Below are 24,856 nucleotides of genomic sequence, written 5' to 3'. Positions count from 1 at the left end.
ACCGCTTTCAGGAAACTTTTGACACCTTCCTGAGCTAGGTGATGGCTTTGAAAAAATGGCTAAGCCTCCCCGTCGGGGAATCGAACCCCGGTCTTCCGCGTGACAGGCGGAGATACTGTCCACCATACTAACGAGGAAGACGCCGGTGCAGGGCATGCGCAGTGAGAAAATGAAACCAAGCAATGGAACAATGCAGCCCTCTGGCCGGTCCTCCTGTACACTACGTCATGCAAGCCTGCATAAGGCTCTCCTTTCCCAATTCAGAAGCATGTCCAGCTTGGCTAGTGAAGTTGCGTCGGTGCACCTCCCCCAAAACAACGGCATTTCTTGTAAGATGCTGCCGTATCGTGACCGAAAAGCATCCGCACCATGTTTCTGCCCGGTTTCGAACCAGGAACCTTTCGCGTGTTAGGCGAACGTGATAACCACTACACTACAGAAACCACGTGGCTACAGTAACTTCCCCTTCCCCCTGCTTGACAGCGAATCAAAGGATTTTTACTACATTTGGGGAAAGGATAAAACTGCCTACCTAAGCTTTTAGCTCAACTACGCCTTTGGACTTCTGTGAATTTGCGTGCATGTGTTATCACCTGTGCGTTATAGCTTTCCTTCAGTTTACAGGCAATTGTGATTACGGCGGACGTCTGCGGCACAGCGTGGCCAGGCAAAGCGGCGTACACGTACTTATTACTCATGCCAGTCGGTACGGTGCTTTTCTACCACAAATGCAAACCTACATTTGATGAATTTGTGTTACGAGTGAGCATGTATTTTATTCCTGCGTATGTGCGTCTCTCTCTGTCTCTCAAATCTGTCTTTTCAAAGGTGAACCTGCTTTTGCCATCGGTGATGTGTAGGGCATCTGACCAGTCAGAGGTCTGGCCGGTGTAATTGGGGCAGAGCTTAAATCTTAAAAAAGGCCTTCAAGATGACTCATTGGAAAGAGGGCCGCTACAAAATCTACTGTTTTTACTTGATTATAGTTTTCAATTTCTTGCGTCAGAAGTGTACTTTTGCTTTAGACATTTTACTGCCTTTTCCTTTAACTTAGTTTACAAGACCTTGTCTGTTGTTAGCCAAGTGCTTCAGTTTCATACTTTTACCTGTATGGTTTTTATCTTTTCTGCTTTGTATCTACACTCCTTTCACAATGTAGTTCTGGAATTCTACAATTCGAAAGTGTAATTCACCTGTGCCTGTGCATAATTTGTTAGCTCCCTTCCGCTCTGTTCTTCTATGGTCAGGACCACCACAGAGCGGATAGTAACTGGCAAGTGGATCGTTCTCAGCGCAGCACTGGCTAAAGAGCACTGCTCACAGGACGCTGTTGCCTGGTATATAGTAAGTGTTGTGTATTTAGTGGGCATTATTTATGCTAAACTTAGCAATGAGGGTCAGTCAGGTAATCGCTGACAAAGCCCAAAGCTTTGTGCTTCATAGGTGCACAAAGAACGGATGGAACTAAAGTCATTGCGACAGTCATGTCAAAGTATCATGATTTCTTCACTGCCGTGTTTCAACATTTCTGAGAGGGCTGCGACAAATGGAGCAAACTGTATGTACTCTGCAGATCCTCTGAAGGGCAAAAGCGAGTGAGCGGCCAATACGAGGAACACACCGCTTTCAGGAAACTTTTGACACCTTCCTGAGCTAGGTGATGGCTTCGAAAAAATGGCAAAGCCTCCCCGTCGGGGAATCGAACCCCGGTCTTCCACGTGACAGGCGGAGATACTGTCTACTATACTAACGATGAAGATGCCAGTGCAGGGCATGACATTTGCAAACCTACATTTGATGAATTTGTGTTACGAGTTAGCATGTATTTTCTGGTCTGACATTTCACAGATAAGCCTCTGTGTTGGTTTGATGGTTCTCCCAAATCTAGAGGAAACTGAAATTGCTCGGCTGGTCTGAGGCTGTGTGCAAACTCCTCCACCTGATCTATCTCTGACAGTGCCATAGGCTCACTACATGCGACAGAGTGCGTAACACCTAAACGTGTGCTGTGAACTGGGCCCTGAGATGTGCCATTTTCTGCCTGTGTACTGTTCTGATTCGCAGAGTCTTTATGACTATCAGTCGACACTTCCCCTGGCAGCAAGTCGTGTCCCAAGGCATCAAATGAGCCATCAACACAACCATCTGGAGTGTTGTCATTGTCCAGTTGGTCATTTTCAGGTGACTGCCCCAATTACACCGGCCGAGTGAGACGCACATACGCAGGAATAAATTACATGCTCACTCGTAACACAAATTCATCAAATGTAGGTTTGCATTTGTGGTAGAAAAGCACCGTACCGACTGGCATGAGCAATAAGTACGTGTACGCCGCTTTGCCTTGCCACGCTGTGCCGCAGACGTCCGCCGTAATCACAACTGCCTGTAAACCGAAGGAAAGCTATAACGCACAGGTGATAACACATGCACGCAAATTCACAGAAGTCCAAAGGCGTAGTTGAGCTAAAAGCTTAGGTAGGCAGTTTTATCCTTTCCTCAAATGTAGTAAAAATCCTTTGATTCGCTGTCAAGCCTCAGCGTCACGGTATGTGTGATTCCCTGCGCTGGCCTCTCAGTGTTTCTGTAGTGTAGCGGTTATCACGTTTGCCTAACACGTGAAAGGTAACCGGGCAGAAACATGGTGCGGATGTTTTTCGGTCATGATACGGGAGCATCTTACAAGAAATGCCGTTGTTTTGGGGGAGGTGCACCGACGCAACTTCACTAGCCAAGCTGGACATGCTTCTGAATTGGGAAAGGAGGGCCTTATGCAGGCTTGCATGACGTACAGTGTACAGGAGGACCGGCCACACTTTGTTTTGTTTATGGACTGGAACCTTATGGCCTTTTTCCCAGTATGGCCTGGTGAGCAAAGTAGTGCGAGTCTGTGTGAGGTGTAAATGGCAACTCTTTTTGTCTGTGATGAGTGTGGGACCTGGTACCATCCCATGCTCACACACTTCTTAGAGAAGATAATTTATTGTTGACGTTTCTGCACCAGTGCTCTAGACACATGTAACCCTGATAAATAATTAACAGTAATAAGTTCCAGAATAGTTATTTCCCTTAAATAGTTTATATAATTGTTGCGATAACTATACTCTATTCAGCCTCTGTTAATACATATTTTCCTGCTTTTATTTTGCTTGTTTGTCCCATAGCTCTCAGCATTTGTGGGGTCTGCCGGGAGAAGGGGGGCGGGGTGAGAGAAGAAAACGAAAAAAAAAAGGGGTGCGAGAGTGCGGAAAAGTTCTAGCTGAGTGGTCTCCGTGGTCAACGGAGCGAAAATATAGCCCTGCAGTTGTGTTTGTCAGCTCGACATCACACAAAACTGTAACTACGCCACTGTACGATGAGTGAAATGACGGTAATGTTCTGTTATCGCTTGTGTTTTACTGCGTGCAGGTAGAAGTTTAAGTGTCATTGAGGTACAGGTTAACCCCATCAGGGATAGCACTCAGCCTCGTGGGAATAGATAACGTGGGACTTGTTCGGTTAGCAAAACCAAGCTTTATATAGTCCAACCAAGTTCAAGACCTCCCCTGTTCAACGGATACTCAGAACAACCGGTTAGCCAGCGGTTAGCCAGTCCGGCCAGCCGAACCTCCACCAACCCCGTGGAGAACAGTACTGCTAGCTTAGCCACCCCGAGCTAACCCCAGCCGCCCGAGCAGCCTCCCCGCGCTGCTACAGCTGCCGAGAGAGGGAGAGAGACACTGAGAGAGACACTGAGAGAGACAGAGCATTCAGCCGAGTGAGGTTAAGCCACAGACTAAGGTGGAAAGTTTGGTGAGTTTTATTTTAAAACGATTGTTTTGGCTCGAGAGGATGAAGAGGCCAGTGTAGTTTTGTTTCTAGGCCACCACGCACGCCAGCAACGATTCCGGGCCCGCAATGAGGTACTTTAACCAGTTAAATGCCGCCTTAGGAGTGTGTGTGTGTGAGAGAGTGTGTGTGTGAGTGGGCCCACTACCAGTTAAGGTTAAAGTGTTGATGTTCCAACAGGTCCAGTACAGTATATCAGGAGGTTAAGAGTTACTATTCTACCCCTTGAGGAAGGTTTGGTTTAATATAAGTTGTATTATTTTACTGAGAGCTGAGACGGGGTTAAAACCTTTTTCTATTGTTGGTGTTACTAATTAATAATGCACTGAATATACTACATCCTGCTAAAATATATACCTAACTATATTATAAGAGAAATTCATAGTTGTTTCATTCATATTCATATCTGCTAATTGGGGTTATATTAAAATACAAGCCAGTTATATCCCATACTGTTTCTTTGTGTTTTATTTAGAGAAGGAGGACTAGTGTGCATACAGCCCTAGTAAAGATTGGAGGCACCGCCATTGTAATTTTAAAGTCTCTAAAGTAGACATATTTCGTATTTGACATAAACCTAGTGAACCCAGGGCGCTCTTATAGGTTATTTCAGTCACATGGGTAAAACGCTTAAAACCTGCTTTAGGAGCGCTACACACATTTTATTTTTTTTCTTTTCCATTTCATGTCTTATACTACATACTGCCTTCCCATTTTAGCAGAATTTCAGGGGGGTGTATGTAATAGCCTGTTTCCTTAGTTGTACGCTGACATAAGTATGAACAGAAACTTATACTGTGGTTGCCATACTCATTACAGGTATGTTCTATTCGTGTTTTGATGTATTAGAATAGTATGAATGAGCACAGCAATGCTAGCTGGTTTAACTAGCTTATTTTTAGTTTCACCATGTGGTCTGGATGCCATATTTTGTGTTCACCACCAGATGGCACTATTTCATATTTTACCTTTTTGTTGATGTTCCACTAATTTAAAAAGGGATGATGTAGCTTTAAAATATAGTTCATATTGATACTGTGACAATTGACCCTGATGTGAATGTAAAATGTATAATATGAAAACACAAGCACTTCTACCACTATACGATCGTAGCAATTTGTAAAGGTAATTGTATTATTTTCATGAATTATATGTCTTGTCATTGGTTTATTGTGGAGATGTATCTAGACTACTGTAGTCTCGGCAGTAGAATGGTTGCATGCTGCCGTGTTGTACGCTGACCGAAGTATGAGCAGAAACTTATACTGTGGTTGCCATACTGATTACAAGCTAATAAAAACTGCATCATCCCAATCCGGTGTCCATCACTGACCAGGGCAGACGAACACCCAATTGGTAAAACAAGGTAAAATATTACACAAGTGAAAGTAGAAGTTCTCCCTTTAGACCCCCACTTGAGTAAAAGTAAAAAAAATATTTGCCTTCACATGTACTGAAGTATCGAAAGTAAAAGTTGTAAAAGATTAATTATTACTTTAATGTCCTATGACCATATTTGTAACAAGATTCTTGCTCATTTTAGGTGAAAATCCTCTAGTGTCACTCTTGATAACCCAATCTTTTGATAGAATGTCATTAATCAGTCTGACATTATGTGTTAAAATGATCATAAGCACAAAACACTGAAGGCAAACAATTTCCATTGGATAGAACCAAGTGGCTGTGAAATAACTTTTTGAGAACAAGCAACGTTTCAGTGTAAGATTTATTTACAACTTGGTTTCAAGTGTAAGTTTAATGAAGAGTTTCTTCAAACGCTATGAAATAGTGTTTGTATAAATTCAGAAAAAAGACACATGCCAGTCACAACTGCATACGTGTACATATTTCTGTATTGTGGTCTATTTACACAAAGTTGGGTTAGTTCCATCAACTATGTTGGAATAGACACTCCCAAAATTTTACGCTGCTGCACTGACAGTAAACCGTATGAAAAAAAGGAAGATACTTGACTTGGAAATATAGTGGCGTAAAAGTAAAAAATTGTGTGTGTTTGTGTGAGAGAGATTGGTTTGCTTTGTTTTCTAGGCAGTTGTACCAGTGCTGTCCACCCCAGACATGCCTCCTGGAAGGCTTGGTGAGGCGGAATGAAAGGACCGTGTACCTGTAGAGCGACCACAGAAGGCGCTGTCCTGTTACAGCATCCGCCCGCTGCAAAGCGGTGTACGAGAAGCTATCGCTCTGGTCGTGATCTGGACGCTCCAGTATTGGGTTAAGTATTCAGGGCTATACACGTCATTTATAAACGCATGCTCAGTATTTCTACCTTTGGCTGCTCTGTCTTGTAGCGTGTTTACTTTATATTGCTAAATAAACACTGTGGTTTTATTAAAGACGTGTAGTTTGTTTTCTTTGTATTTACCTTGTATTTACGCTCCTTGTCCATTTTTGTCAAGTGTGCTTATCATATAGGTGCACTTTGGGACAAAGTACAGTAAAGAGCCAAAATTAATGAAATAAATAAAAAGTGAACATTTCACAGTACGCTGTTTAAATGCGTGAATAGAAGAGGTAAGTGTATGGAGTAAAATGTATGGGGGGTGTGTGTAATGTGCAGTGTAAAGCTTTGTAGTGATAAACAGATGAGCTGAAATTGTAGCTAGGTTTTTAAAAAGTGTGTGGTTCAGTGTTGGTTTTGTCGCTGTAAAAAGCAGCAAAACCCCCCCCAGTATTTGGAGTGTCCGGAAGCGCCGCAAGCCCCGCAAGCCCCGCCCCGGATACGACGTAGGGTAAACCAAGGGGCGCCTTTCATGAGCCGTAAAGCGAGAGTGTTTCTCATTGGTGGTGGGCGAAGAATAACGCCCCCAAACTCACATTCGCCTTCGACGGTAGGACGTAGGACCATGCTGAATGTTGATTGACATGGCATAATATTCAAGGACTGAGACGCAATTGGTGCTTTTGTTGCCGCCTCGTGTCATCCGGGATCTTTATGCTAATCAGAGCAAGAAGCAGCGGCTTGGATTGGCGCGTTGTGCGACGGCAAGTCTTCATCTCGTTCCTGCTGCTTGGGAGACGCTAGCAAACACGCTAAATTAGGCTTGGACCTGCTAAGACTCCGTTTTCCAAGTGCAAACGCCGAAAGGGTCGACGTTGACGGGATGTGCTCACCACCAAGGCGATGAAAAACACCGCAGAGCATCTCTACCGGCGGTAAGTTAACGTGAATACTCTGACTGACGGAAATGGCCGTCTAAGATCCGTGTCAGCGTGCGTGTAGAGGCGCTTGGTTTTCTGACTGACTTTTTGCTCTCATGCCGACTTAGTTTGATCTCAGTCGTTTTTGGCTAAACTTCTCTGCCGAACCTCTCTCCCCACCTCCGATCTGATGTCATTTACTACGCTCTGTGATGCGCGTGCCGTTTATGACGCGCGTGCCATTTAATAAAGACATTTAAAGCCTTTCACACTGATGGCGGGACAAACCAGGGGGCAGAGAGACTTGGGGACAGAAAGGAGCTTGCAGGGATGCTTTAATATCACGCACTCGTTAGTTTTTCATACCGTGGCTTAGCCATGGACTGAAAATGCATTGTCCATTTCAAGTGTGGAAGCACTCCATGCTTCTCTTCCTGAAAGGCAGGGTTGCCAGGTCCTATAAAAATATCCAGCCCAAAGTCAGTCTAAAACTCGCCCTTCAGAAGCTTAAACCAGCCCTGTCACACATTTGAAGCAAATGGGATTTATTATCAGTCTTGCTATTTATATTAAAGTCATTAATAATATTTTAACATTTGTGTTTTATTAGTTCTTTTATATCAGTTTTATATCCCAGTCAAGAACATTTAATATTAACATAATTAGCAAAAAGCAAACTTTTACTTATTCATTTCTATTCTTGCCCTTCCTGAACTCTCTTCTCTCCTCTGATCCTCTTTTAACATTTGTTTTCATCATCTTGTGATTTCTGGTTACATGAAGAGCTATTATGAACTTTTGGGCAGTTCTTTCCATGCCATGTTTGCCATTTTCTGTTATCTTTTTTCCCTTTTTTCTTGACTTTTAAGGGCTCCTGCATTTCAAACATTTTATATTACTGCTTTCCTTTAGATTTCTGTTTTCTGTTATGTCGTTATGTTCTACTGGTTCTTAGTGTCGACTTGTACACGTTTGCCCGCCGTGTTGACGTAACATCCAAGGCAACACCCACTTTTTTTTTTGTTTGTTTTGGCGCCCGCGGTAATTTTTAAAAATAGCCCAAAAAAACGCACCCCGCCACCCCTGAATTTTCAAACAAGCCCAATTTGGCGTGAAAACCGCGAACCTGGCAACTCTGCTGAAAGGTCAGGGGCTCACACGGGGTGTCCAATCTTAACAACAAAGGGCTTGGTGTGGCTGCAGGTTTTTATTTTATTTTTTAGCAGCAGTTTGAAGACTGAAACCAACTTAGTATTTCTCTTGCACACATTTGACTTTGTACTGCTTTCTCTCTACAATCTTTTGTCCTTTACTTGCTGGTGAAAATGAGCAGTAATTACAAATGACTTACTGTAGCGGTCATACGATATTGTATTGTTTTCTTAATGTATTGAAACGCCTTTTCAGAGAAATGGTTTGTTTATTGTCGTATGTGGTGTTGGACAATTATATTGTAATCATGTTTTTCAATGATAACATTGGGTCTGTCAATGATTAGGAGTAATAGCGGCCCCTACTGTTCAAACCACTGAGCTGCACTGAATGGGCAATATGCTGTGGTCATGTGATCAGGCCGACAGGTTGGAGGAAAATATGTAGGTTTGGAACTGCTGTGAGGAGCTGTGCGCAGTGTTTTGCCAAAGAAGAGCCTCCAGTTCGATATTAAAATTGTAACGACTCCTAAATTTCTGGTCAGAAGGCGCACACGGTATGTAGTTATTTGGTTTTGTTCACCTTTGTAATATATTCAGAATAAAATTGGCTACCCATGTTTTTCAGCTGAAATACACCCTTAGACTTCTGTGAATAGCTTGTGTGATTTTGGCTGTTTGTGTGTTGTAGGCTTCCTTCACCTTATGGGCAATTGTGCCAGTGCTGTGATTCCCGAGAGGCACACCCTGGAAGGCATGGTGAGGTGGAACGAAAGGCCCATCTAGCTGTGGACGGTGTTGCCTGCGAGTATTTATTTATTTATTTTTCTTTGGTTGTTTGTGTTTTGTGTCTGTCTGTCTGTTTTTGTCTCCCCCTCTTTTGGGCTCTCCATTCACAGGTGTACCTGATTGGACGACGCACACACATCATGTACTTGAGTTAAAGTTGAGCTACCCAAGGTAAAATATTACACAAGTGAAAGTAGAAGTCCTCCCTTTAGACCGCCACTTCAGTAAAAGTAAAAAAAAATATTTGCCTTCAAATGTACTCGAAAGTAAAAGTTGTAAAAGATTAATTATTACTTTAATGTCCTATGACCATATTTGTAACAAGACTCTTGCTCGTTTTAGGTGGAAATCCTCTAGTGTCACTCTTGATAACCCAATCTTTTGATAATGTCATTCATTAGTCTGACATTAGCCACATTTACATGCAGCCTGATAATCCATTAATAATCTGACTAATAGCTCAATCGGAATAGAATACGTCCATGTAAACACCTCAATCGGATTGAGTCCATTCGGAATACAATTTCTATCCGAATGAACGACGTGGGTAAACCTCAAAATATTCTGTTAAATAGAAGAATAATAGTCATATAAATGCCTGAATCTGATTACGCTCCAATCGGAAGGTGTAAGAACGTTCTGCGCATGTGCGTCACGTCAATTAAAATCACAAATGCGCCAACTGGAAACTCCTCTTTCGCCGACTGGACCTCACGTGATGTTCGCTGTCATGATAACGTTTACTCTAGTCTACTCTAACATTATTAGGCTTTATTACATTTTGCTAAAGTGCACAGTTTTATTACATTTCTGGGTGTTACATTATTGGGAAATGATTACATCATCAATTGCTACAGGAATTATAGACATTTTTTACATTATTAGGAAATGATTACAATATTAAGTGCCCCAAGAATTACAGACATTTTTTTAGTCCCTCTTTTTTCAAAGACTCAAAAGTAATTGGACAGTTGACTGGTTGAGCAGGTTTCTTGGCCAGGTGTGGTCTGTTGGTACATTATTTAAAAGATGACACAAAAAAGCCTGAAAGGTCACAGAAGACAATTGAAGTGTATGATCACAGAATTCTTTCTGTGCTAAAGAAAAACCCCTTCACAACACTCTAGTCAAGTCAAGGATATTCTAGAGGAGGTCAGGGCATCATTGTGTTAAAGTCTACAGTCAAGAGATGCTTCATGAATGTAAATAAAGAGTGTTTATCTTATGATGCCCACTAAAGAACACAAAGGTCAGATTAGACATTGCTAGAAAACATCTAAAAAAGCCTGCCAGGTTCTGGAACAAGATTATTTGAACAGATTAAATCAAGATTAATTTGTACCAGGATGATGGGAAGAGAAGCGCACAGAGAAAGAAAGAAAGGGCTCATAATCCGCACCCCACAATGTCATCTGGCCCAGTGTCCTAATGGATAAGGCATCAGCCTCTGGAGCTGGGGATTGTGGGTGCAAGTCCCTCCTGTGTTGTTGAGGTTTCTTAAAGTGGACCTTCGTGGTCAAAGCAATCAAATACTGTCAAACATCACAGACAGAGTGCTATGGCATGGGCATGTATGGCTACCAATGGAACTGGGTCACTGGTGTTTGTTCAAGATATAACTTCTGATAGACGTAGCAGGGGGGTGGCGTGGTGGGTAGCGCTGTCGCCTCACAGCAAGGAGGGCCTGGGTTCGATTTCCCGGCCGGGCGGTGTGGTGACTTTGATCTTATTAATTCTAGTCGTAACAATATTTTCTATCATAATGGTTATTACTGTGTAGATTCTGGTTGAGTTTATCCTGTGGGCCTCTGATTGAAATGGTAGTGGAGCTGATGCAGGAGGCAGCTGGACAGGATAGGGGCCTCCCTGAACGTCAACAGTGGGGGTTAGGCCACTGGGGCCATTTTGGAGAAGAACGTATGTTTATACCAAATTTGGCTATCTTAACAGAAACCAGATATGAGCTAGATGTTCACGGCAGGTATAAAACCTGGAGTTGGAATGTATGTGTCAGAGAAACTATTGGCTGTTCTCTCCAAGCTGTTTCGCGCAGGCTTGTCTGTGACTTCGACCTCTCAATGCTTTTGCTCTCAACATCTTTATATGCAAGAGACGAGTGTCACCGAAGAGTTTGTTCCTACACCTTCACAGCATCGCTACTAAAGAAACCACAGCGGTCCTCTCTGTGTGGAGTTTGCATGTTCTCCCCGTGTCTGTGTGGGTTTCCTCCGGGTTTTCCGGTTTCCTCCCACAGTCCAAAGACATGCAGTCAGGCCAATTGGACATGCTAAATTGCCCCTGGGTGTGAGTGTGTGAGTGACTATCTGTGTCTGTCTGTCTGCCCTGTGATGGCCTGGCAACTTGTCCAGGGTGTATCCTGCCTTCCGCCCGAAGACTGCTGGGATAGGCTCCAGCCCCCCCTCCGCGACCCTGACGGAGAAGCGGCTTAGAAAATGGATGGATGGATGGATAGAAGTAGCAGGATGAATTCAGGAGTATATAGAGCTATATGTTATGCTCAGGTTCAGTCAATTGCTGCAAAACGGACAGAACGACACTTCACAGGCCAGGTGGATGACAAACACACCATGAAAGCAACCCTAAAGCTTCTTAAGACAAAGAAATGGAATGTTCCTAAGTGGTCAAGTCTGTCACCTGACCTCACCCCAATTGAGCTTTTGACTTGCTGAAGAAAAAACTGCGATTGGCAGCTGCTGCAGTTAAAGCATATGAGGAATTTCATCAATTGGTAATATCCATGGGTTACAGACTTCTTGCAGGCATCGCCTGCAAAGGATTTGCATCCAAGTCTTAAAAACAATCATTGCATTTATAATTATGTTAGTTTGTTTGATTACTTTTGAGCCCATGAAAATAGAGGGACTATGTAAAAAATACCTGTAATTCCTAAATGATTAATGCAGTATTTTTGTTAAACCCCATGAATTAAAGCTGAACATCATAAATATCTATTGTTTCATATCAAATCCACTGTGGGGGTATACAGAGGCGAAATAATTGTCACTGTCTAAATACATATGAACGTGGCAGTGCAAATTATAGTTTGTAAGAGTTTGTGAATGCCTATATATTTACAACATAAATATGTTTTCTAATCTTTACCTCAAAGATCTGACTAACCTGGAAGCTAGAGCTGACCTGGTCAGTTTAGAAGGTCAGCAGCGTATAATAATAATAATAATAATAATAATAACAATAATACATTTTATTTCAAGCATCTTTCAGAGCACCAAGAGCATTCAAAAGGAAAAACATTACAATTGTAAATGTTTTTACAGTCATGATACAATCATAAAACGTAAAAGCATTAAAAAGAGTGCAAAAGTACTAGTTAAGTCTGCATAAAAGGAAAAGTCAAGATTTGAAAAACCTTAACAGTATCTGATGGTTTGAAGAAGGATGTTCCACAGCCTAGCAGCAACCTTGCTAAATTCTATCAACTGAATGTAACTTAGTGCAAGGAATATTGAGGAGAGCAGGGTCTGAAGAGCACAACGCAGAGGCAGGTCTTTATTGTTGAGAACTCAGAAAGATAGGAAGGTGCCAATGCTTTGTAGGAGATAAGCATTATTTTAAAACACATGCAACATTTAACTGGGAGCCAATGAAGATTGAATAGGTCAACACCCTGGCCACTGAATTGTGTGTGCATGTTTTCCTTTTTTCTTTGTATATTAGAAGTCCACAAGGAAGAGGCAGTTGACAGCATGGTTGGAGGGAACCCCAGACTCATGTATGCTCCAGTGAAAGAGGAAGAGTAGTGGGACAAGCTACCGATCATGAGATACCACAATGTCATCTAAGAGACAGAGATAGAGAACCTGAAGAACTGTTCAAGGCCTTGGGTAAACATTTATTTACAGTTACAATTTGATCAAATTTACAGTGTTCCCAAAACTGATCTATCTCTGCACACAAGTGCTTTCTTTTGCAGCATCAAGAGAAATTGATGCAGTCATTATTAGAGGCACTACAGAACAAAGAATTTCTCATTTAACATGTTATGCTGCTGGCTGAACAATGATGTTGTAGGTAGGTTGAGACTTGCTACTATACCAATGTTATGCAGTTACACAACAAAATAATTAAGAATATCTGTTTTCTAAGATAATGTCTTAGAATCTTATATATATAATCTTATATATAACACTAAATTGTGTTTTTTTTAAGTAATGCTGAACATTGACAGGAGCTTCAATGCAGCTTGCTTTACATTGGGATACTTCTCCACAGGCACAATTTTCCAAAATTTCAGGGTTCCCTCATTCAGAACAGACCTGAGTTTGTCATCTTCAAAAAGTTCAATCATCTCCATTTGAGATGTAGCTTCATCTGTCACCAATGGGGCTTTCAAACCATCTGAATCAGCAGCAAAAGGGTTAACAAAGAATGTAATTTGTGGCCTTTTCAGCTGTAGATCATGGAATCTGTCCTCAAAGTTCTGTTGCAGACTTTCTCCCAGTTGCAGTTCTCCCTTTTTAGGACCATAGCTGCTTGAGCACTTGCATTTGACAGAGACTGGAAATGTGTTAGTTCTCCCTTTTTAAGATGAGTTTTAAACAGCATGAGTTTGTTAACAAATGCAAATACTGACTGCTCTAGATCAAGTAGCATTTCCCCTGGAGATCAAGGTTCGGTCTGTCCAAGTGGTACAGCATGTCCAGCATGTTGGCATGCACTGAGGTAAAGTGGCGCTGAAGATTGGAAGCTTTAAAATTGGATAACAACATTTGGCATATCAAACAGAACGGCTTCCGTTTCCACTCAATAAAAAAATACAAATCCTCCCAAGGTTTTGTGTTCATCTTCATATTTTCATTTGGCTTTACATTTACCCAATGCTGTCATGTTTCAGCGGTTGGATAGCTAGTAGCCTGGCTCAGCATGCGGTTCTGCTGCGACGTTCTACTTACAGGGGGAGGGGTGGGGGTGTAGCATCACCGTGGCAACAGACTTTGGCTTCTTCCAGTGCAAAAAATATGCCAACATATGCTACAAGTGTGCAACAAAAATAAACACACACACACACATATATATATATATATATATATATATATATATATATATATATATATATATATATATATATATATATATATATATATATACACACAGTGGGTTGCAAAAGTATTCAGCCCCCTTGAACTTTTCAACCTTTTGCCACATTTCAGGCTTCAAACATAAAGATATGAAATTGTAATTTTTTGTGAAGAATCAACAACAAGTGGGACACAATTGTGAAGTGGAACGAAATTTATTGGATATTTTAAACTTTTTTTAGAAATAAAAAACTGAAAAGTGGGGCGTGCAATATTATTCGGCCCCTTTACTTTCAGTGCAGCAAACTCACTCCAGAAGTTCAGTGAGGATCTCTGAATGATCCAATGTTGACCTAAATGACTGATGATGATAAATAGAATCCACCTGTGTGTAATCAAGTCTCCGTATAAATGCACCTGCTCTGTGATAGTCTCAGAGTTCTGTTTAAAGCGCAGAGAGCATCATGAAGACCAAGGAACACACCAGGCAGGTCCGAGATACTGTTGTGGAGAGGTTTAAAGCCGGATTTGGATAGAAAAAGATTTCCCAAGCTTTAAACATCTCAAGGAGCACTGTGCAAGCGATCATATTGAAATGGAAGGAGCATCAGACCACTGCAAATCTACCAAGACCCGGCCGTCCCTCTAAACTTTCAGCTCAAACAAGGAGAAGACTGATCATAGATGCAGCCAAGAGGCCCATGATCACTCTGGATGAACTGCAGAGATCTACAGCTGAGGTGGGAGACTTTGTCCATAGGACAACGATCAGTGGTACACTGCACAAATCTGGGCTTTATGGAAGAGTGGCAAGAAAAAGCCATTTCTCAAAGATATCCATAAAAAGTCTCATTTAATGTTTGCCACAAGCCACCTGGGAGACACACCAAACATGTGGAAGAAGGTGCTCTGGTCAGATGAAACCAAAATCGAACTTATGTTTGGCGTAAAAGCAATACAGCTCATCACCCTGAACACACCATCCCCACTGTCAAACATGGTGGTGGCAGCATCATGGTTTGGGCCTGCTTTTCTTCAGCAGGGACAGGGAAGATGGTTAATATTGATGGGAAGATGGATGGAGCCAAATACAGGACCATTCTGGAAGAAAACCTGTTGGAGTCTGCAAAAGACCTGAGACTGGGACGGAGATTTATCTTCCAACAAGACAATGATCCAAAACATAAAGCAACATCTACAATGGAATGGTTCACAAATAAACGTATCCAGGTGTTAGAATGGCCAAGTCAAAGTCCAGACCTGAATCCAATCGAGAATCTGTGGAAAGAGCTGAAAACTGCTGTTCACAAACGCTCTCCATCCAACTTCACTGAGCTCGAGCTGTTTTGCAAGGAAGAATGGGCAAAAATTTCAGTCTCTCGATGTGCAAGACTGACAGAGACGTACCCCAAGCCACTTGCAGCTGTAATCACAGCAAAAGGTGGCGCTACAAAGTATTAAAGCAAGGGGGCTGAATAATATTGCACGCCCCACTTTTCAGTTTTTTATTTCTAAAAAAAGTTTAAAATATCCAACAAATTTCGTTCCACTTCACGATTGTGTCCCACTTGTTGTTGACTCTTCACAAAAAATGTCAATTTCATATCTTTCTGTTTGAAGCCTGAAATGTGGCAAAAGGTTGAAAAGTTCAAGGGGGCTGAATACTTTTGCAACCCACTGTGTGTGTATATATATATATATATATATATATATATATATATATATATATATATATATATATATATATATATATATATATATATATATATATATATATATAAAACTTGTAAATAGAAGAGCCGCACATGTGCAGGCAAAGAGCCGCATGCAGCTCACGAGCCGCAGGTTGGCCACTAGCTCAATTTTGTGTTAACCTAAATATAGTAAACACTTACATTACAACTGGCCTATGTATGACCTTAAGTATAACTGATGCACCCAGTCATTAAGAAGAGTGATCATTCACAATGATAAGTAAATATTACTTGAAATGAACAACTCTAAATTTGGATATTTTGGTTGAAGGTTGTGTTATACAATTTTCCTTTAGGTTAAATGTTTTGTTTTTTATTTATTTATTCATTTTTGCCAGTATTTTATAAAGCTTACCCAACCTCGTAACAGTTGCTATTATAAATTCTTTCTATTATAAATTTTGTTTGGTAAAAGTTTGCAAAACTTCTGCCTCCTTTAGTTATCATTGCAATGTCCATAGAAAGCTTACCTGGTTAATAAGATGTTCAGTGTAGCCATGTTTGGAAACTGACAAAATATGCATACAAGTTAAGCAGCAGGTTTTCTTTTTTGATAAAAAGTTTTAGTGACAGACGTTGCCCCTTCAGACGAGCTTTTGCTAAAGCTAACACTGGAGCTAGACAGAGCACCGTTCATTACTGAGGAGTACTGGATGTATTTTACAAGGTCTTTCAACAAACTTTTAAAGGAACAGTACAAAGAATGGCATATTATCTATACCATTGTCTTTAGACATCATATTAAATTGATGTTTAGCAAATACACCAAGCCACATACTGTCAGATGAAGAAGTACACCCCATGAAATAATTTATTCAACATATTCAGCTATAGATAGATTTATCATAAATAGATAGATAGATGGACAAAAGTGATACAGTTTAACAAGTAACACTTAAAAGTATTATTTTGTCATTGTGTATATATAATGGAAATAATATAAAGAAATGCAGCTTTTTTTATATGGAAAAAGTAAACACACCCCTTGTCAAAGAAGTACTTGCTGTCTAAAAAAGAACATCAGGGCAGGACTAAGGTTTGCTAATGAACATCTAGGTAAGGACCAGGACCTCTGGAACAATGTGTTACATACTGATGAGTCAAAGTTGTTTGGCCACAGAACCAGAAGCCATGCCTGGTTAAAACCTAAGAAAGCAAAAGCAGAAAAACCTTATATCTATAAAATATGGTGATGAAAATGTTATGGTTCGGGCTGCTTTGGTGCCTCAGGATCCAACTTGCAATTATATAATTGATTATTAATTCATTTATGTACTAGAAAGTGCATGTGAAGAGGCCATCTGTCTAAGCTTTGACAATGTGGATCTACCAGCAGGATAATGATTCCAAACATACAAGTACATTCAGGAATAGCTCAAAAATGTTTTTTTGGTCTGTTACATAAAATTTATCTGTACGTACTGTTTACCTAAAGATCAGATCCTGATGCGTCCACATATTTCAAAAAAGAAACATTTCATGTGGTGTACTTGTTTAGCTTATCTTAGAAAGGGCTCTGTTTTGATCTGTAAGTGTAGTCTTCCATGTAATTTAATTCAATATGTTTTCACCTTCCAGAATGAAATCCATATGATCAGAAAAACATACAGTATCTCACAAAAGAGAGTACACCCCTCACATTTCTGCAAATATTTTATTATATCTTTTCATGGGACAACACTATAGAAATGAAACTTAGATATAACTTAAAGTAGTTAGTGCACAGCTTGTATAGCAGTATAGATTTACTGTCCTCTGAAAAGAACTCAACACACAGCCATTAATGTCTTAATAGCTAGCAAGACAAGTGAGTACACCTTACAGTGAACATGTCCAAATTGTGCCAAATTGTGTCGTTGTCTCTCCCTGGTGTCATGTGACTCATTAAAGGTACAAGGTTCTAGGTGTGAATGGGGAGCATTGAATTGGGTGAACTGGGTACAATTTGCTCATACTGACCACTGGATATTCAACATTGCAGCTAGTGGCAAAGAACTCTTTGAGGATCTGAAAAATAGAATTGTTGCTCTCCACAAAGATGGCCTAGGCTATAAGAAGATTGCTAACACCCTCTAACTGAGCTATAGCACAGTGGCCAAGGTCATTAAGCGGTCCTCCAGGTTCCACTCGGAACAGGCCTCGCCAGGGTCAACCAAAGAACTTGAGTCCATGTGTTCAGATCCAGCGGTTGGCTTAAAAAATAGATGCATGAGTGCTGCCTGCATTGCTGCAGAGGTCGAAGAAGTGGGAGGTCAGCCTGTCAATTCTCAGACCATACGTCACACAATGCTTCCAGAAGGAAGCCTCTGAAGCTGACCTACAAGAAAGCCTGCAAAGCTGAAGACAAGCAGCCGAAGAACATGGATTACTGGAACTATGTTCTGTGATCTAACAAGACCAAGATAAACTTGTTTGGCTCAGATGGTGTCCAGCATGTGTGGTGGTGCCCTGGTGAGGAGTACCAAGACAACTGTCTCTTGCCTATAGTCAAGCATGGTGGTGGTAGCATCATGGTTTGGGGCTGCATGAGTGCTGCCAGCACTGGGGAGCTGTGGTTCATTGAGGGAAACATTAATTCCAACATGTACTGTGACATTCTGAAGGAACATGGCAGTTTTCCAACTCCATAACAACCCCAAACACACCTCCAACATGATGACTGCCTTGCTTAGGAAGCTGAAGGTAAAAGTGATGAACTGGCCAAATATGTCTCCAGACCTAAACCCAATTGAGCACCTCTAGGGCATCCTCAAGCGGAAGGAGGTCTAACATCCACCAGCTCCGTGATGTCATGAATGGAAGAGGATTCCAGTAGCAACCTTTCTGGTGAATTCCATGTCCAAGAGGGCTAAGGCAGCGCTAGATAATAATGGTCACACAAAATATTGACACTTTTAGGACAATTTGAACATGTTCACTGTGAGGTGTACTCACTAGCTATTTAGACATTAACGGCTGTGTTATTTTCTGAGGACAGTAAATCTATACTGCTATACAAGCTGTACACTGACTGCTTTATATCTAGATTTCATTTCTATAGTGTTGTCCCATGAAAAGACATAATAAACTTTTGTGATATACTGTATGTGCATGAATTAAATTACTAGCTTACTAGCACCGTTTCACCTGTTAAGCTAATAGTTATAATTTACTGCCACTGCCATTTTCACTTCAGGTTTGCTTTGAGGAGTTTTGTCTGAGATTTTTTTTCACTTGACAGAGGAAGTAATGTTTAGAGACAGTTATGATTAGCTAAGAGGTGTATCAATCATTATCAACAATCAGTTACCTGTATTGGCTGTAATTATATAGATTGAAAAACATGCTTGACTGGTTAATTGCATTTCTTTATGATAAATGTATTTTGGATTACTTCAGGTGTTGAATTATGGCATTGGTGGACCGCACTATGATACCGGGGTAAGGAAGAAATTTTAATCATCTGATGTAAAGCGATAAGCCTCTTCTGTCCACTAAAGCTGTTTTCACTACAACAGAAACTTGATGAAAGCTCTGATGGCTACAGGATTGCAACCATCATGATCTATGTAAGGTTTTATTTCTCCATATAGTGTCCACACCTCACATGTTTTTCTGTCCATATAGAACCTACATGATGGCAATTAGTCTTTTCTTTTAGATCTGTGAAATTTAAGCACATTTAAAATGTTCCTTCCTCCATTACAGCTGAGTGATGTCAGTGTTTCCCAACATAGGCGCTTCACTGAAACCACAGAAGGTGATTAATTATACTGAACCATTACAGTAGGTTAACAGGTAATATTGTTTCTAGTGCAGCACATGAAAATACAAAGAAATTTACAACAAACATTAACAGAAGGAAGTCCAGTGTGGATATACAGTGCTCTTCTGAAGTATGTAAGTTCCTCAAAAGTTCTCATAATTTTCCACACTACAAATATATCATTTAATAATTAGTATCTTAAGCACATGTTTGCAATCAGCATATTCATTTTAAAGTAATTGTCATTTTAAATTGTAATTGTAAATGAATTGTAAACACTTACAAGCTTTCTTGTTTGTCTTTGTTGCATGATGCTTGTGGACATTTTTCAAGTAGTGCCACAGATTCTCAAAGATTAAGACTTTGGTTGTGTCCTTCTTTTCTGCTGAAGAAAAGTGTCATAGCATTAGACTGCCACCACCATACTTCACCATACTGACTTTAGGGATGTTTCTTCTTATATTTCTCATCAAATGCTTACTGGGAGACAGTAAACATTTTTGAATGTTATTTTGTATACTGTCCTTCATTCTTCACACTTTTTCTTCAGGTTCACAACTTGACAAATTGCTTTTAATGCCTACACAAAGTGCTGCTACTTTAATGGTTCATAGATAAAAAAAAATCATTTTCAATTATAAGTGGATGTGATCCCCTGGATTGTTCGGCTTTGACAATTTAGTATTTCATAATAAATGCAAAAATGATACCTTTTAAGGGGTTTAACTATTTATTGAAAGCATTGTATATTATATAGACCAATGTTCCCAACCTGGCGCCCCATTGCCCTGCAAATTTTAGTTCCTTCCCTGCTTAAACTCACTATTTAACTCTCATGGTAAGGGGATGTTAATGAGCTAATTGGTTAGATCAGTTGTGTTGGGAACAGGACAAACACTACAATGTGCAAAGCAGAGGCTTCCGGAACCAGGATTAAGAAACACCGGAATAGGTGATGTATTGTCCATATTAACCTGATGTAGTTGGCCTGTGGTATCTGTGCGATCTGTTGCATTTCTTTTTCAGGGTACTGCAGTGATGTGGTACAATCTCTTACGAAATGGGCAAATAGATGAGCAGAGCCTACATGCTGGATGCCCTGTCTTTCGAGGAAGCAAGTGGAGTAAGCACCTCTGTTGGCATTTAGTCTGTAACATACTCTGAGTTGACAGTTTATTAGATATGCTTACCTTCTACCCACAATCTTTGGCCTGTTTATAAGGAACCCCTTCTATCCAGACTGAAGCCCAGTGGAAAAAGTAGATAGAAACTATACTTTTTGAAATATGAAAATATGTACTGTGTCAAAATATTAACCAATTAGAAATGGAGGTACAGAGCCTAAAGTGTTTATAATTATACATATTTAAGTATATAAAAGTGAAAATTAATACAATTAATACCTTCACTCGGTTTAATAACTCTGCCTTGACCTAACCCTTTTCAGCAAACTGGTTGGTAAACTTCAGAGCATACATAATATGATACATAACTCACAATGCAAAGCATGATCACACTCTCATCCTGTAGCTACACACTGTATTCCTGCTCCTCATCATTCTCAGCAGTGTAGGATAAAAGTGTGGTTCTAGCAAGGTATGAAATTGATGTTTTGTCAAAAAAAATTATGAATTGTGTTGGAATGCTTCTTGCAATAAGAATAATAATTTCAGTAATAATCTGTAAAGCACAAATCTTCCAAAATAAAACATAAGCATAGTAACAAAATAGTCACTTAGTCAACCCTAGAATTACTGGCACCATTCATGAAAATGAGCTAATGTTAATATATTAAATAAACCATACATGCAATGAGAGAGTGTTTTGTGTTGTGAAAAAGATTCCTTTAATAACATAGCTTGAAAACATACATTTAAAAAATATTAGCCACATAACCCAACTTCCCCCGGTGAGAATAACAGCACTGAGTCACTTTCTGTAATGCTTACAAGGTTGAAGAACACCTGTTGAGGGGTCTTAGACCAGTCCTCCATACAGGACATTTCCAGTTCCATGATTCTCATAGGTCTTTGCTACTGCCTTCAGACCTTCTTCAAACCACACCATATGTTTTCAATAGGGTTCAGATCTGGAGACTGAGAGGATCATTGCAGATCTTTGAATTAATGTCCTGCAACGATTTCTTTGTGATTTTGATGTATTTTTGGAATTTCAGCCTTCTGGAAAAGGCAGACAGATTTGGGGCTAAAAATCTCCTGGTATTTAGTAGAATTAGTTATGCTGTTTATTTTTCCATATGGAAAAAGATATATGGACATATATTTTGTATGTTTAAAATACATGTCAAATACATTGCAATCCATGCCAAACTACATTCTAAACACTAAGGTATTTCAAAGCAAATTACCATATTAACCAAATGTATTTCAAATATTTTAAAATTTTAAAATACAATTATTTCGCCTAGAAATGTACTATAAAAAACATGTAAATGTATTTATCAGATACATTTGAAAATGAATGACCATGGCCAAAACGCTTGGCTAATGCACTTTACTGTTATGAGCATCTTTTGAAATGAATTTGTATTTCACGATGTTAACTTTAAATAGCCAATAAATCTTTCAAATAACAAAACACCACCAAAACATCAATGGCCCACCACCATATTATATGGTGGATACCACGTGCTTGTTATTGTATGTGGTCCCTTTTTTTGCCAAACATAACAATGGTGTGTATTTATCGGATCTGACAATGTCGCAAAATTCCATTTGTAGTTCCAATGACATTCTTCTGCAAACCTCAGGTACTGCATTTTATGGCTTGCTCTCAGGAAAGTCTTCTTCATGGAACTCTTTCAAAAAGTTTCTGGTCATCTGACAGTGGATTTTGAAATTTGAAAACGCTGAGGTTCAAGTAAGCCGTGCAGTTCTGAAGCTGTGATCTTTGGGTTCCCTTGGGTTTGATTTTGCACTAAAAGTAGAGACCAACTAGTAATTTTATAAAGTTTACAGTGATGAGTTTAGCACCTAGCATGTGTTATAAAACTTGAATGACACACAATGATAGTTCAAAGAGTGCAATGTTGTCCTTGAAGCATGCCTTAATAAAAAAAAAACTTTAGCTTCTATAATGGTCGTTTCATGAGTAATTTATATTATTATATTAATAAATTATCATCTAACATAAAACTCAAACAAAAAATATTTGTAAGATGAAACTATTTCTGTTGGCAGTGTGTACGTTCATGACAAAGATGACAAAGAGAATAACATATATTTTGGTTTTTGATCATCAAGAATGAGCCATAGATGGCAAAGATTATGCTGAACAGTCACAAATGCTTCCTGCAACTTTGAGAATGCATTTGCTGGTGATAGGGCAAACAACAGATACTGGTATTATCAAAATAAAAGTGCTGTTAAAATCAGCTTTTAAAACATTATGCCATAAAATATTTTTCCCCAAGGATGCAAATGTATTTGACTTCATTTTAAATGTTCTTTAGAGGTGCCAATATTTTTACACCATCTGTTTTTGAAAGAATGCACTGTTATTAAAATATAACAATGCTCTTGTAGGAATTATTTCTATTAGATACAGGGCTGATACATACAGAAGCCCTCTGGATGTTTTCTTTTATGCCAAAAAAAAAGAAAATGAAACTGTTTTATAAGTAAGAATTGAATATTATTTACCTAGTATTCTAGTAATGCTTAGGGCTCCTGTCAGTCACAGGCCCTTAGAATCATCCTAACTCCCCCATTACAGCCCCTGGTTCCCCATTACCTAATAAATTCACAACAATATATATACACATACACATACACATATATATATATATACACACACACACACACACACACACATACATATATATATATATATATATATATATATATATATATATATATATATATATATATATATATATATATATATATATATATATTACACATACATACATACATACATACATATATATAGTGTGTATATATATATATATATATATATATATATATAGTGTGTATATATACACACACAATATATATATATATATATATATATATATAATCTCATTTTTTATGTATGTAAATCTATGTGTGTGTGTATGTGTGTGTGTGTGTGTGTGTGTGTGTATATATATATATATATATATATATATATATATAGTGTGTATATATACACATACAATATATATATAATCTCATTTTTTATGTATGTAAATCTATGTGTGTGTGTATGTATGTATGTGTGTGTATGTATGTATGTGTGTGTGTGTGTGTGTATATATATATATATATATATATATATATATATATATATATATATATAATATATTAGTCTATGAATTGACATATTTAGTTATCGGTATCAATAGTATGAAAATATGAATACAGTTTCTGTCTCTTTTTCCTATATTACAAAAAAACAGATGGTTATATCTTACATTTTTTGTATTCCTTGTTTGTTAACCTTTTTGGCAAAACAGTAGACATCAAAAACGGTTAACGTAACAAAACGGCTGAAAAAAATACAATAGCAATAATCCATCCATCCATCCATCCATCCATCCATCCATCCATCCATTTTCTAAGCCGCTTCTCCGTCAGGGTCGCGGGGGCGTGCTAGAGCCTATCCCAGCAGTCTTCGGGCGGAAGGCAGGATACACCCTGGACAGATCGCCAGTCCACCGCAGGGCAGACAGAGACACAGACAGTCACTTACACACTACAACAGCAATAATGACCCACTCAATTTGAACATCTTTTCTATGCAACTCTTATTTTATTTTATTTTATTATTATTTTTCCTGTAAATAGTCTAGAGATTTAGCTTTAATTTTTATTATTTATAATGTTGATAATGTTTATACTGTTTCCCATTTCTATTACTGAGTGCCTTACTCCTGTTACTCTGCTGCTGCTGTAATTCTGTGAATTTCCCTGCTGTGGGACTAATAAAGGATTATCTTATCTTATCTTATCTTATCTTATCTTAAATAAGCTCGGTCCTGAGAAGGCAGTGGTGTTTCTGGATCCTGTTTACATGTAGTTTCTTCTTTGCATAGTAGAGTTTTAACTTGTATTTTTGACTGCAGTGACAAACTGTGGTCACAGACAATGGTTCTTGAGCCCATGCAACGATTTCCACTAGAGAATTGTATTTTTTAATGCAGTGGTGCCTGAGGGGCCTGAAGATCATGGTTAGCCAATATTGGTTTTTGGCCTTAACCTTTGAAATCAGAGATTTCTCCAGAGTCTCTAAATCTTTTCATAATATTACGTACTGTAGATGATGAACCCCAAATTTCTTTGCTATTTCACATTTAGACTGTTTTGATTGTGCATTCATTCACAAAGTGGTGAACTCCTCCCCATCTTTACTTCTGAAAGAATCAGCCTCTCT

General features: G+C 39.3%; 1 long non-coding RNA gene and 2 other non-coding genes across 5 annotated transcripts; 1 reads left to right on the top strand and 2 right to left on the bottom strand.

The window, feature by feature from the left end:
- Positions 1-65: 65 nt before the first annotated feature.
- Positions 66-137, bottom strand: trnad-guc. Its single transcript has one exon. It is a non-coding gene; the product is annotated as a tRNA-Asp (tRNA).
- Positions 138-370: 233 nt separating this feature from the next.
- On the bottom strand, positions 371-443 carry trnav-aac. Its single transcript has one exon. It is a non-coding gene; the product is annotated as a tRNA-Val (tRNA).
- A 6,200-nt stretch (positions 444-6,643) lies between these two features.
- LOC108442932 lies at positions 6,644-23,269 on the top strand. Of its 3 annotated transcripts, XR_005131855.1 has the most exons (5): positions 6,644-6,999; positions 8,827-9,095; positions 12,624-12,790; positions 19,117-19,158; positions 19,236-23,269. It is a non-coding gene; the product is annotated as an uncharacterized LOC108442932 (long non-coding RNA). The 3 variants fall into 3 exon arrangements; XR_005131854.1 differs by having other exon boundaries at positions 19,117-23,269; XR_001859088.2 differs by lacking the exon at positions 6,644-6,999 and adding an exon at positions 8,307-8,692 and having other exon boundaries at positions 19,117-23,269.
- The last annotated feature ends 1,587 nt before the right edge of the window (positions 23,270-24,856 follow it).

Source organism: Pygocentrus nattereri, chromosome 19 (assembly GCF_015220715.1).
Source record: "Pygocentrus nattereri isolate fPygNat1 chromosome 19, fPygNat1.pri, whole genome shotgun sequence".
NCBI lineage: Eukaryota > Metazoa > Chordata > Actinopteri > Characiformes > Serrasalmidae > Pygocentrus > Pygocentrus nattereri.
The sequence above is the reverse complement of the archived record's forward strand: the minus strand, read 5'-3'. Positions and strand labels throughout refer to the sequence as shown.